Here is a 15,665-nt window from a genome sequence, read left to right as displayed (position 1 = left end):
TCATGAAGGAGGCCTAGGGAGGATAACATCGGCCTTTTCTGTTCTTCAGAGAATGAAACTCTCACTCTTCTGATCTCTCCTTTTCTCCTTCTATTGCTTTCTCACTAATATCCTCTCCTCTTCCTTAATCTCTGTGTCTTTCTCTCACTTTTTCTCTCATCCTGTTTCCTCAGACTTTCTTCATATTCCCCTCTCAACCTCTCATTTTCATTTATACTGGCCTGAGCTTTATAGATGCAGGCCTGAACTGACTGGCCAGAGTTCACAGGTGAACATATTCCAGTTTTCTTGTTTTATTTCCTCATGTGTTCTATGCTCTCATGTGTCAGGTATGCCCTGCATGAGCACAGGTTGGTGTTCCTAGGAGTGGCAAGTAGGAGGTGACTCCTAATTTGGGCTGTAAAGAAATTGATGCCCTGATCTAGGCCTAGGCTTCAGAAGGTAGCTTCATGCAGGCAATGATAGCTATTTCATGTTTTCATCAGAGGTGTGGTCCAACTTTTTGCAATATAATTCTATGCAGAAGGGATGTCTAAAGACAAGTCAAGACACAGGTAGATCCGAGGAGAAGCTCATCTTTGCTTTAGCTACCTGTGTGGAGTTTGTATTCTTCATCTTTTCCCTATCATCAATCAGAATCCCCCTGAAGAAAACAGGGCCAAACAGGAATTTGATGCCATATCATCATAAAAATACTACAAGGTCACCATCTACACCAGTGCCAGAATGCAGATTTCTTTCTTTCTTTTCTACTTCTTTCCTCCTTAGGTTAATGAATAATGAAATGTAAAAGGGAAAAATTATATCACAAATGATCCATGTTCTTAATTGGCTTTGCAATGTCAGAGTCATATGAACTGATAAACCACTGTGTAATATTGAGATGTCTGAAGAGGTAAAACACTAGAGAAACAAGATAATTCTCAAGTAATGAAAGTAAGTGAAATTTTAAATCACAGAATTACCATTTCTTCTCACATTTTAATGTTCTATAAATGAGAGCTCTTTTCCAGTGATGTGCATACTTAATGTAGAGCTTTTAATTTTTTCCTAATAACTCATTAAATTATTAGTATATTTTATAATTCATGTTATCTTGAAACTAATGAAATTTGGTAAATTCAATCCTGTGACCTTTGGATCACAGATGGAAAGGCATAAATTCACCTCTGGAAGTTTGCACAGGTTTGGAACAATTTTCACAGCTTTTTAACTCATTTCCTGTGAAAGAGAGGAGTGACCCAAATGACCGTAACAATAATAGAATAGGCAATTTGAGGTCTCCCGCCCTATCACCCACTTCTTAAAAAATGATGAATTCAAGGACTGGACAGATGACTCAGCAGAGAAGAGCACTCATGCTGTTCTTCCACAGGACCAGAATTCAATTTTAGCATGCTTGTCCAGCAGCTCACAACTCCTTGTAACTCCAGTTGTAGAGGAACCAATACTTCTGTTCTCTGTGGGCACCTGTATTCATTTCTGTATGCTCACGTGAACACACAAGTAAAAATAAATCTTAAAAGAATTATGGTCTCATTGGTACCAAGGGTGAACTTCTTCAAGTTGAAAGGGCAGACCTATGTATGACCCCAGCAAGTAGGCCATCTGACACAAAAGAAGAAGTAGGGACAGGAACCAGTCTCTCCAGTAATGACTCTCAGGATCAAGGGGACTAATATATCCTGAAGTTCTGGCCTGAAGTAAATACTTCTTATTGCCTTTAACATATTTCTATGAGCTGGCTAATTCTTCCACAACCCCAGAGCTAATTTCACCAAGTAAAGATTCAATAGCTGGGACCTCAGCTCCTAAAGACTATGGGTATTATGCAGAGTATTAAGTAATACTGAGGGCTGTGGTAAGAACTTATTTATATTTAATTTCTGGTCCAATGCCTTTTATGATACCAGAGAGGTAGTTTATATGTGATGCCATGTGAGTTAATCAGATAACACGGAACCTCCTGGCTTTCTACCAATGGGGCTGCTAGTGTCAGGCTCAGATCTATGAGCAGAAGGGACTAAAGCACTTTCAATTAATTTTTAATGTCCTTCCTTGAATAGTTTTGTTTTTTGTCTTCTATAGTAGGTGACATGTCTTCCCATTTAAAATAGAAGCAGAATAGTTGGGGTTTTTTTCCCCATGATCCCTTCCAAGAGCCTCTTTGAGTCAGGTTCTTGCCATGTAGCTCATACTGGCCTTAAACTTGAGGTAATTCTATTTGAGTCTCGAAAGTACTGGGATCACAGGTGTGAACTACCATACGCACCTTGGTTTGGATGTTAAGAGTCCCCCAGAGACCTGTGTGTCAAAAGCTGACACTTCTGACAGATGGTGGACTCTTTTGAGGTGGGTCTTAGAGCTTCTTCACTGGGGCACTAGGTCATGCCTTGACAACAGATTCCAGACTCTCTTACCTGCTTTCTGGCTTACAAAGTGAGCCTTTCAGCCTCGATTATATGACCCAGCCCAAAAGTCCAAAGCAATGGAGTCACTCAATATTATACAGTTTCTTCTAGGAAATATGAACCCAAATAACCTTTTCTCTTTAGAATGAAATTATCTCCAGTATCATAGGAAAATAAAGCTAAAAAATATAGCTAGTCATAGCTAGACCTGGGCCAATTGTGTCAGAAGAAAACAGATGATCTTTATGCCATCTGGGGAAACAACGCGATATTAAATTCTGTTGTTTCCAATCTCATGAGGAGTTAGCAATGCATCTGGCCATTCACATTGTGTATCGGCACTCCTTAAACTCAGTGCTGTGGCCTTTGTAATCTCAGTTGTCAATTTGATGGGATTTTTCAACCTCCATAGAAATAAACCTCTGGGTTTGTTTGTGAGAGATTTTTCTGTACTAAGTTAATTGTGGTATAAAGTCCATAAATATTGGCTATCTTCTAGGCTGAGGACCGAGACTGAATAAAATGTTGAGAATTTGTTGTGCAGTGTGATTCACTGCTCTCTGCTTCCTGATTGAGGATGCCATGTGACCAACGAACTTTAACTCTACCATGCATGTTGTCCCCACAGTGATGAGCTGCAGCTCCTCTTCCTTTCCACCAATGCAAAGCCTTTTTTCAACTCTACAGTTGCTTCATGTGAGGTGGTTTGTCACAGGATAAGAAAAGTATCTCATACATGTTCCTATTCCCTTTTGCATTGGATTCAACCATTTGATTTTTATGGAGAAGTACTTTTCATGATTACAACCACCCCATCAGGCAAGAACTGCCTTGCCACACAAGTGGCACAACCATTTAGTTCTATTTATTCATCATTCATGTTGTTCCCACACCTGGGGTCTTCATTAAAGATCTCCTTCCATAGACCACAAGCAGAGTAAAACCCCTCCAACCCTGCTGAGTCAAACCCATTGCGCTTGCCATTGCAACATACTGCCTACTCAAGGGTACAAGTGTAAAATAAATAACTTTATTCTAATAAGGCACTGTTTGGAGAAGGAAAAGTAGACTGATTGAATATATTGTTCTATGCTGATTTTAATCGTTGTTATAATCTTATCTGTATCTAACCAGATAATTAGAATTTAATCGGTTTCTTTAATTTTATCACAAAACAGCTAGAATACAGCTGGAGCAAGACACTGGATGAGTAAACAACATGCATTATTGTTTCATTATATTTATGCACATGAGCTTTAGTTTATGTGTGTAAGAATTCCAATCCCTTCCACATGACTAGTACTTTGCTTAGGTTGGACCGTTATTGTGTGATAACATAGAGAGAACAGTGAGAGATGTTGGCTGATTGCCAAGTGTAAGTTCTATAAGACATTTCTGGATTCAACTTCATTTGACCAATAATCCCATGACTCATTTAAGTAGCTACACAGTGCTTTGATGACTTAAATTGTTTCTATTAGCTAAAGGATTGGATATTTAATTATAAGGAATACCTACATAAATAGATAAAACTGAGCACATCCATCCAGGAGAAGGGAATGACTTGTTCCCATCAAAGCCAGGGCCATCACAGAGTTTCTACACAGACCCTTAGAGGGTGTGGCGTACCAGCATTAAGGAAGCTTGGTATCTCAGAAGATTTGATCACATGTTCTTTGGGTTCCAAAGTCTTGTGTAAGTATTTGAAGAATTTCATGTCATTTTACATTCTTGAGGAAACAATTATGGATAATTACAGAATCAACAAGAGAATTGTTAAGGACCCATACAGTGCCTGTCAGAAAGGGCTCAGATACCTACAGTGCATTTCAATACCCCACTAATAGAAGTAAAGGACTTAGCCTATACTCCTTTAGATAGTGAAGTGTTTGGAAGAGATCTTTTTCTGGGAGCCTCTTTGTGCTATCTTTTCTGTCATTTTGGCTGTGCAGAAACATCATGACCCCTCCCTGAGCTGGTCTAGAGAGCTTCTTCCTCAGTAAGGAGGAAGCCTGGGAATAAAAAAGATGAAATGTAGGATCACTGCAGAGAGACCATGGCTCTCATCTGGCTTTTAGAGACATGCTGTGTGGCCTCATTTCCTCCTCCATGAAATAGTTCAAGGAGGCACTCTGTTCTGCTGTTGCCTAAAGATTAAATGAGATGCTGTCAGAGGAGCTAACCAAGGGATCTTGATGTTCTTTCAGCTGCCATGGTTTCAGTCTCCGTTAGTACAATACAGTCATCTTACCGAAATGATTCATTGTTCAACAATATGTTAGATCAAGCAACGGCTGGCCAAATTTGAAATGCAAAATCTAAGTTTTATTTTCTTTTAATTTTTTAATAAAAAAGTGAACTGGGCTTTTCTTTTTTTTTTTTAATTCAAACATGCTCATTTAGGTATTTTTGATAAACCAAACCAAACAGAGCCACAGAAGTTATATAACAGGACGTTATAGAAGGATGTGCCCCTTAGGATAAGGGGAAGAAAGAAGCCATTGTTTAGTTGTTTATCACAAAGTGATATGTGACTCTGCAGAGGATTTTTCCCATTTGTGAATAACTGCAATATATAGAATGATAAAGATGCCCCAACTTCTTGGCCTATACTGCAGCATATATAAAGAGCAACTCATCAAATATTGTCCCTCTCACAGAGAAGAAAGCTAGCTGCACATGCCTCAATGGGAGATACAGACTAGTCTTTTGTCTTAATCTCTTCAGTATTTGAACTGATTCTGTCTGTACACCACAGTGGTAGTCAGGAAAAGCCACACCTGGGTGAACAGTGGGAGAAGGGGAATCATTTTGACTCTGTTCTTAGAAATCACATAGAAAACACTCAGTGCCTTACTTTGCACTTACATTGTGCATCTTTGATCCTGACATTCTCTGGGTTCTGTCTGGTTTTAGAGCTTATACTGGGATACTCCATTACTTGCCTGATGCCCAACTATTAGGCCAAGTGATTCTCTCCCACAGAAGCTGTTATGTCTCTTCTGCCTTGTTGCCCAAACTTAGGGAAATCTCTCTTCCTGACAACTGACTGGGCTATCTTTGCCACTTAAGAGAGAAGCCAATTTCATACCTGTATATAATGTATTTTGGTCAAATCTTCTTCTATCCCTTCTCTAACTACTTTCGGATCTCAAGTCCAACCTCCACAACCTCTACATCCTACCTCCATGCTTTCTTTCTTCCATTTTTATGTCCCACTAAGCCCAACTGAAATACTCTTGGAAGAATTTTCTGAAATTTTTTGAAATACAAATACTTAACACGAAGACCACCACCTGTCCCTCCTCATCGCATCAGACATTACTAATCCATCACAAAAACCTTCCAACTGTGCTTGTACATTCTTCAAAGGCCTCTCAAGACTGCATCTCTGTAGCTGCTGGCAACATTTCATACTTGGCTTGAATGATGAAAGTCATCAAGATTGCCTGGCTCGGTGCAGCTAGCTGTGGAGTCCTTGCTGCTCTTTGTACAATAAGGAACCAAGAATATCCCAGGAGCATTATATATGTAGAATAGGAATGAGATCCCATATTCAAAGATGTGGCTTTTCAAATTAGGAAGGACTTTTATTCCCCCCCTGAAATTTTTTTCTTACCTCCTCCCATAAAGAGTATAAAAAAAATTCGCCAACATCGTCAGATTGAATTTTGGTCAACATCTGCAGCATCTGGTTATCTCAGATGGTACTATTTGTAGGGTTGTCTGGAAAAGCAAACTGAGACTGACCACAGGGGAGCCACACAGCAAAATATCAGAAGGGTGCTCTGCTAATAAGCCTAAAAAGAGGAGCAGTGGTCAGACAAGAGGAGATAAGTAAGTGCTGTTATTCAAGGCCTTTATGTTCAAAGCTTGGTCCCCAGTGTGCACTACTGGTGATATAGCCCTTGGTGGGAAGTAACAGGAGACCATTATGTTTAGCATATGAAAAAGGAAATTGTAGCTTTGCCATGCAAAGGAGCTTTTATGCGGAGCACTGAGCATCTTTCCAGCCTCTGACCATATTGTCTTTTTCTTTCCTCTATTCAACCCTCCTTCCTGCACCTCTCTCTGTCCTTCACTCTTCTCCTCTCTCCTCCTACGATTTACTTCATTCTTATCTTTACTTCTTTCATAATCCCCTTCCCCGTTGCCTCTCATTCTCCTTTCACAAACTGGAAATACCCTTTCCGACCAGACAATTGGCCTTACAGAAAAACTCGAGCAATTGGTGGTGATGCCTGCATACGATACAGCCAAGGGGAGAACAGGTCAAGAGTGAAGGAAGCAGAAATCCTGAACTCAGGGGCAGAAGAACACACACAGCTCTGCAGACAAGACCAGTCAGACCAGGAGTTAATGACAAAGTACACACAACAGACATGGTCAGGAAGCAGGAAGTGCTTATGATTTTAAAGGGAGAAGTAGGGATGGAGGTTTGGGGGGAGAGTGAGGTGGCACTAGGGTCAGGAGGGTGGGAGTGGGGTAGGGTGGATGGTTGGTGGGTAGCTGGGGCAGGGTGGTAGGGTGGTGGGTCATGGGTGGGAATGGGGTGGGGGTCAGGAGAGGCAAAGATGTGAAGCCAGTAATCTAAGCAGCAGCATTCATAAGAACAAGCAGTCAACAACTGGTATCAGACCATGGAGAGGGTCTTGGGGGAGGGAGCTAGATATTAGGAAGCGCCCTCACATTGAGATTAAAAAGTAAAAACTGAAGATGGTGAGATGTGCCTGCCTTTGTAACCCTGGCAAAGGAAAGCGCCAACCGAGCAGTGGTCCTTTGAGAAGTCAGCAGACAGGACCTAATTTTGATTGAACTTCTTCCTTAATATCACTCTGAAAACATGGAATTACTGTACTGAGACTTAAAAATTGTCAACCCAGTAGCTCCAGTATAATGAAGCATCTCCTCTAGTCATGCAATAGTGTGGGCTGACAGCACAGAAATTCTTTGTTCAACCTACCCTATTGGACCTGAAGGGTAGCCCCATAGCAGGGTGCCTTTGGGAGTCATTCTTCCTAACTAGTTATCGATTTATAAAAAAGAATATGTGTTTTATATCAAAGGACTGTTCCTGAATTGTAACCTTGGATCAACAGAGAGTAAACACTGGCATTTTCATATGGCAATCTGCTATTTGGGAATAATCTAACCTTGCTGGAAGGATGGAAATAAAGCTCAGAACAGTCGTTTACGAATCACACATTATTAGGCACCAGTAATCTGTCATTCACCACGGTATTCTCGAATCACTAGAGGGGCCATTCAACTACTCTCAGACATTTCAGGTAGGATCAGTAGGAAATGGCCTCCCAGGATTGAATGTACCAAGCATGCATGGCTGTTTCATTACTCTAGACAGAAAGTTAATGGCCAGTGCAAACCACCAGGCTACTATAGTAAAGAGCAGCAGTTAAAGGCTGAAATAAATCAGATATGTAAATGAGATATTCATTTTCGTTATAGTCATTAGTCAGAGCACAGAGAACTAATGGTCCACTTCACCTACTTAGTAATTTACATTGGTTATAGGTATACTTTAAGTCATATAATTCACTAATTCATTAAACAAATATTTCACTATACCTGACTACACACCTGATACTCTGCCAGGTATTATAAGACACATTCAAATCTACATATATAAAAATTTCTACCTTTTAAGGACTATTATGGAGGAAAGACATCATGAAGAACTCGTATACAAACAAAACATGATTACAAAATAAAAGACTGATAAGCTCTTTGCATTGAAAAGGCAACAAGAATAACCCTATTTCCCTGCAGGCTTTCTACATCACATGCTCCAGAAGAAAGGTTGACTCTGAAAGAAGAGGAAGACAGTGGAGAAGGAAAGGAGATGGAGAAGCTATTGTTTGGGGGTCATGCAACTTTGTTGGAATGAGATCTTCACTGTTGCCAACAGAGTTACCAGGAGTTGAAGGCTCAGCACAGGCTGCTGTCTGCCTTGAAACTTATGTGTCTGTGGGTCACTAATTTCTTTGTCAATAAAGTCTTCCATTTCCCGTGCTTTGCTTCTTTGTGTAGTAACCAGGGTCAATGTTTGTACACACCATTTACTACCACTTGATTGGATGTCATAGGACTTCTTTGCAACAAACCCCATATAAACTCATCCCAGATGTGTTGTTGGTCATGTTTATTCCTGGGCTGCACGTCAGCAACATAAGCGAAGGAGATAACAAATCACTGCATAAACCACAAAGGCCAAGCCTGGTGCCACAGCACTTCCTCCCACTAAGTAACCCTGACATGTTCAAGTGTGCTGGGCCCATTGTATCCTCCTTTTCATCTGCTTTGAATCTTTCCTCACAGTGTAATTATACAAATAACACATTTCTATAACCAATAAGGAACTGTAAGAAGGTTTTGAAATACAATGTTTTTATAGGCAAGGCAGTTATTTTCTTACATGCTAAAGTGAACTACTCAATTTTGAAATCAAAAATATTTTTATCATCTACAGTAAAAGCAAAATTGTTGAGTATTTAGTTATTTTTTATTCATCTCGATAATTTGATCTATGAACTCAATACATTCCTAATAAGAAGAACCTGAGACAACTATTTTGTAGATATTAACAAACTCACTGAGGAGATTCACATCATCCACTATAATGCCAAATGAGAACACAGTGGCAAGAGCTATTCTACCCAGGTTGACAGTTATGAAAACAACAGTAATCATTAACAAACAGGAAAAAAAATACAGAAACCAGAAATAAAACAAAACAAATAGATATATCGTCAAGTTTTGACAAAGGCAAAAAGGCAATTGAATCATGAAAGGATACTTCTGGTTTGTTTTGGTTTTTTGTTTTTTTCAAGACGGGGTTTCAGGATTACTCTGTGTCACCCTGGCTGCCACAAAACTCACTACATAAAACAAAGTGGCCTTGAACTCAGAGATCTACAGGCTTCTGATTCCTGAGTATTGGGATTAAAGGCATGCACCATCACCTAGCAAGAACTGTCTTTTTAAACAAATAGTGCTAGAAAGATAGCCATCTATTTGAGACAGAGAGAGAGACAGAGAGAGGGAGGAGAGAGAGAGACAGAGAGAGAGATGTGGTTCACACCTTTGGAAAAATAACATCAAAACTGATCAGAGACTGAGAAATAAGATACAGGATTATTAAAGTCCTAGATGATAACTGAAGATGAAGTCTAGGTTGACCTCAGGCATGGAAGGATGGTGAGGACAACATTAAGGTACATCTCATGAAACAAACAATTGATAAGTTTATTGCATAAAATAAAAAATGTATGTAGGGAAAACACATTGTCAAGAGAGCATCAGAAAAGTCATGGGGCTAGGAAAACATACTCATAAAAGACACACCAGATAAAGAGCTGCTACCCAAAATTTATAAACAATTTAAAAAGTCAACAATAAGAAATACAACACCTAGCTCAGTTTAATATTAGCAAAAGGCTTGAGCAAAACCCCTCAACAAAGAAAATGTACAATTAACAAGCAAGCATACAAAGTTACATTCAGTAATATATGTTACTAGTGATTGCATGTTAAAATAGTAACATGCTACTATTTATCAAATAGAAAACACAAGTTCAAAACAATATGGACACAGACATGGAAGAATTTCACACCCCATCCATGGATCTGTTTGTACTAGCAATTTCTTCCTAAACTAATGTACTCAATCTTGCAATCATGGCACAAAGTATTTTTCTTAAGGAACTGAAGACATGTCTATGCAAACAACCACACACAAGTATTTAAAGGAGATTTTCATTTTTCAAACCTACACAAAACTGGAAGTACCCAAGGTGTCTTTGGGTAGATAAATGAATAAATGTGTTATGCTAGACACAGTCAATGGTCACTCAGCTATGCAAACAGAAAATGAGCTATACCATTCTAGATGCACAGAAGAACTCTATACACATATTGCCATGTGGTGAGAGCCAACCTTAGGAGGATATGTAGTACATGATTTCAGGAATATCATATACTAAAAGGAGCACTACACTAGAGAGATCAGTTTCCCAAGGGCTCAGGGAATGGCAGGAAGAGTGAAAGACAAAGTGGAACACCTGCAATGTTCTAATTTGCTTTCTGTTGCAGTGACAAACAGCAATACCAAAGGAAACTTGAGGAGAATAGGGGGGTTACTTTACATTTCCAAATAGCAGAGGTCATTGAGAAAAGTCAGGGCAGAAACTCAGGTGGGAGCTGGAGCAGTGATTGTGAAGGAACACCATTCACTGGCTTGCTCCCTACCCTCTGCTCAACTAGCTTTATTTTACAGGCCTGGACTCCCAGCCTAGGGATAATACCTTTCACAGTAGACCCCAGCCTAGGGACTATTTCAAACTCCGTTCGTGAGTAGAACCTCCTACAGTAGATGTAAGAGTCCGTTGGAAGACCCCCACTCAATAAGGCCACAGAGACTGGAATCGCTGCAATCCGCAAGAGGTTTATTATTCCAACATACGTTGGAGTCCCCCAGCATGCAGCACAGAGGAGACCCCCAGTTCACAAAGCACACATATTTTATAAACATTTTGGCGGGGAATTCAGAGGTTGCCTGAGTTGGACGGCTGCGATTGGTTACCCTGAGCAACACTTAAAATTATTGGTCAACTTGAAGGGGAAGGCTGTCTCCTTCATTTGGCCCTGTCCTGTTCATCTTGTGGAATTTGTGGTATTTCCTGGCATTTTCTTTTTTAAGAGTCACTCCCCTCTCTGTCCTCACACTAGGCAGGGTAGTTCCCTGTTTATGCCATTTCCTTATCTGTCCTTCCCCCAGGCAGGGTGGTGACCTGCTATTTCTGACAGAGTTCTCACATGGACCTTCAGATTAGGAATAGAACCTCCCACAGTAGACGGTAGACTATGGGTTAATACCCTCTATAATGGGCCACCAGACTAGCAATAATACCTATTGTAGTAGACCCTCTCAGCCTAGGGATAATACCTCCCACAGTAGACCCCTAGCTTAGGATAGCACCCCTGTCAGTGGCTCAAGTCCTTCCACATCAATTTGCAATCAAGAAAATGTTTCACAATCTGATTGAGGCAATTCCCCAGTGAAGACCTCTCAGATAATTCTGTTGTATCAAGTCACTGAAGATAGGCAGGAAGGCGGTTTGGGGACTGTTGTACTATCCTCTGTGGCACTGTAATCTAGTTACACACCACCAAGAACTTATCAGAGGGCATAGTATGCACAACACAGAGTGAACCCTCCTAATGTAAATCACAGACTTTGGTTAGTAACAATGTTTTCAAGATGTCTGATCAACTGCTTGGTGTTGAAAGACTCCCTCCCAGAAAGGGAATTGTACAAGCCCAAGGCCCTCAACTATAGAAGTAAAAAATAAGTTTTTAGATGCACAGACTCAGAACTAAAATAAGCCTGGGAAAGTTCAGATGTGTCCAAGCTTTGTGGGACAGGCTGACCCATCATTTAGACGAAACAGACCATAAAAGAAAACAAAATACAGGAACCAGTCTAAATTATTGATATTGCTTTATGGGCCACCTAACAAGAGATAAGCCCCTAGCCCCTGACATTCCGGACGCCCCAACCTGCATGTATTCTCTTGCTATGTGACAACCTCATTTGAATAGCCAATTGGGTGTAACTGTACATCCGCGCCTCACTTGAATCCACCAACCATGCATCTGCTTCTGTAAGCCTGCTTCTGCTCCCCAATACCCTATAAAAACCCGTCCCTGGTTCTGTTAGGCGCCCCAGTCTTCCGAATTGACTGGGACGCCCACAGATACCTGTGCTTCCTGATCAATAAAAATCCTCTTGCAGATTGCAGCCTGTGGACTCGGACTGGTCTTTGGGGCTTGAGGATCTCCCTCCTGAGGGAAGATTCTCTCTGAGAGTCTTACAGTGTTAGTAAGGGGGGAGCCAGCCAGGAAAAGTGACTTAATACCTATCAGGTTTTCTTCAAACTTAAAATTAGAAACAACTAAATCTTTTAATGTTTTAAAATACTATGGAAACATAAATGTAGTTGAACTTTCAACCCCTTAAAAAATGAAACAGTCCAAATACTTCCTTCCTAAACGAACTCTTTAATCGACTCCACTCTCATGCTAAAAGTAAAAGTTATGGTAGCCTTGTCGGGAGCAAGCAAAAGAAAATTACTCTAAATACAACCATTTTGTTTTCAGACTCCATTTAATCATAGGGAGAAACTAAAGTCAAGGTCCCTGGAGGAGCTGGGGACTTCCCCATAGTTGAACAGCTTCTGCAGTAAATAGTTGTCTGAGTCCAGAGAGCAGCTGCTTGTATTCTAATGCTAATTATGTTCCCCCTAAAACTGTTTGCACTAGAACTATTGCTTCTGGGAACCTCCTCCCAGTTGATTCTGATTGGTAAATAAAAAATGTCAACAGCTAATAGTTGGGCAGGACAGAGAGAAGAAAGGGAGATGGTCTGTTCCCAGAGGGTGTGGAGGGGAGGAAAGAGGCCATTTCTGAGAGGAGTTCAGGACAGAAAGACATAGCCACCAGAGCCAGGAGAGCATAGCCCAGAGAGCTGCCCAAGGGGGATGCCTCAGGAACACCTTGTAAGGAGACAGTTATCTAAGTCCAGCCATCTCAAGGACAACTTCTCCATCTTACTGGCAGGATCAAACAAGCTCATATTTCCAAGCCTAGGAACAAACACCTATCCTAGTGCTCCAAGTGTTTCCTTTGTTGTGTGTTAACCAGTAAAGTATGTAAAAATTGCGTCTATATAACCCAAGTACAGGAGTTACAGAAATATATAACTACTCTCCTACTGTGCCCTAATAACCTCCGTGCCGCTGACCGGCTCCTTTGTCCCCTTTCTCACTCCCAACTCCTGGCCTGATGTCCAGGAGAGTGAATCAAGAACCAGGACACCAGGAGTCCCGGATTTGGCCCAGTCTCCCACAGGCACTCCCTTGGATAGTGCTGCAGCTCCCTCAGTTCCTTCCATACTTTTACTTTGTGTTCCCATCCTTTATGGTGACATGGTTCAGATCCCAAACTGGCTGCCTTCCTGAGGAGCATTTTTAAGCTTTCACATCTGAAGGGAGTTTCCTCAGCTTCCACCCTGAACCCAGCACAATCAACTTCTTAATGTAATTATTTTTATTAAATTTTCTCTAATTTACTTGGGTCTGTTCTATACAAACCATTCTAGAAAGAAAAGTTTTGTTTTGCTTTTAAAAACAGGGCTTCATTTTGTAGTCCTGTGTGGATGTATTCCAGGCTGACCTTAAAATAACAGAAATATCCCTGCTTCTGCCTCCCAAGTGCTAGGATTAAGAGAGAGAGAGTGAGTCATCCACCGTCTTGCTCAGAAACTTTAACAGTTCTTTAGTACACATATTTGTGACTATAAGTGACTATAGTAAAGAAAACAGAAAAATGATTGTCTCATGGTTGAGGAGAAGTATTTTATTATAGATAAGGGAGAGAACAGCCAGAATTGTCTGGAAGAGAAAGAAGCCAACTGGTCATGGCCAGAGATATCTCTTGGCAGCAGACCAAATAGTAGAGGGTGAATCTCTGAATCTCAGAGAGAGAAGCAAGAAGAGAAGGGAGTGATAGGATAGAAGGGGATGGAGCCTAGCTAGTTATAAAGAAAGTGGGGGGGAAGTGAGCTTTAATTAGGAACAGCCTGGGAGCTAGCATGGTGGAGAATTGAGGACTACCGGGATGCTTGGAAGTGCCTAACAGGCACATGGTACACGTGCAAATGTTACAGAGGATTTCCCAGCTAGCTTGGATGCTAATAGGTACTACAGGCATATGTCAATAGAGAGCTATATGTCCCTTTTGCCAGAGGATAGGGAAGATAATGGAACTGGCCCCTGTTGATGGGCAGAAAAACCATTTCCGAGGTTCCTGGGAAATTCTGCTCAGGAGCATTTATGACTCAGCCAGTAGTCTACAGTCCTGCTTGAGCTGAGTTTTAGGGTTATTCACTGCCTTTTGGGGAACTTGGGCTTCCCTTGAACCTGGCAGGGACCACACACTGAGCTTCGTATGGAAAACAGCCCAGGGAATACATTTTCACACGGTCACTATAGAGTCCAAAACTCTTGGTCTTTTATATGAGGAAGAATGAGAAGCAGGGCCTCAAGAAATGTTTACAAATCGGCTGGCTGGCAGTTAAAGCTAGATGAGAAGAGGTGTCAGCATCACAACAGGGCTAAACCTGGTCTAACAGAGATTTCTGGAAACCACAACTCAGGAATCTATACATTCCTGGGGGTGCTGTTTAGATAGCCCCTACATGTGTTGAGGAGGACCTTTGAATTGTTATTAATGGCTTGGGCTCATATGAGGTATATAAGTACTGTGCCTCCATTGCAGAAGCCAGAACCCGGAGACTCAGAAAGATCACAAAATCTGAATTCAAGAATGAGGTGAGGCTTAGTGGGCAGTATGCTTGTTTAGGGTACACAGAACCCTGGATGCCCAGTACTGTATAGAATTATATGCTGTGCCATACATCTGTATCCTGATACTTCAGAGGTGGAAACAGGAGGATCAGAAGTTAAATTCACCTTTGCCTGCAGGGTGAGTTCAAGGCCAGTCTGGACTACATGAGATACTACATATAAACAAACCAACAGCAACATGTTACCATGTGGGCAGTGGAGTCAAGGCTGAACACCCTGTGACACATCAGGATGCCACAAATGTCCCTTCTCCTGAAAGGAAGTACCTAACTGGTCCTATCCTCATAGTCCTAAACCTGCTGAACTCCTCAAGAACCGAAACTATTCGGTTCTTTATTTGGTCTCTGCCTGTGCCTGTCCTGAAAGCACATCACATTTTTCCCATGGAGTTCTTGTTTTGTCTTGTTCTCTTTTCTTTTCAAATAACTGTATGAAAGGTTTAACTCATTCTGGTATTTAACTGACAGAAAAACATTGTTCAGTATTGGGTGAGGACAGATACATTATGAAGTAAGATAAAGATGCACAAATGCAGTAAATCCAATATCTGCATGAATTTTATCTATAAGGAACACAACAAAATCATCACAAAACACAAAGGAGATCTCCAAATGGGTCTTGGAGTAAGCCATTCAGTTATGCAAATCAATCTAGTTTGTATTAGGTTTGACTGATGACTCACTTTAAAAGGTGTTAAGCTTCAAACCCAGGACAAAAGGCTAAGGTGCCTATTTAACCTATCATATCAGACTTGGCCTCCAGGTCCTCCCAGCCTGCCCTGTCCTCTACCCTGAACTCTCAGTTTCATGGA

The 15,665-nt window shown here is 41.0% G+C and overlaps 1 protein-coding gene across 10 annotated transcripts in view; it reads right to left on the bottom strand.

Annotated features, from left to right (window-relative positions):
- Nucleotides 1-15,665, bottom strand: part of Fhit (fragile histidine triad diadenosine triphosphatase) — a 1,549,291-nt gene that overhangs the window by 913,774 nt on the left and 619,852 nt on the right.

The sequence above is a fragment of the Rattus norvegicus genome, chromosome 15 (genome assembly GCF_021556685.1).
Source record: "Rattus norvegicus strain SHRSP/BbbUtx chromosome 15, alternate assembly SHRSP_T2T, whole genome shotgun sequence".
In the NCBI taxonomy this organism is placed as follows: domain Eukaryota; kingdom Metazoa; phylum Chordata; class Mammalia; order Rodentia; family Muridae; genus Rattus; species Rattus norvegicus.
The sequence above is the reverse complement of the archived record's forward strand: the minus strand, read 5'-3'. Positions and strand labels throughout refer to the sequence as shown.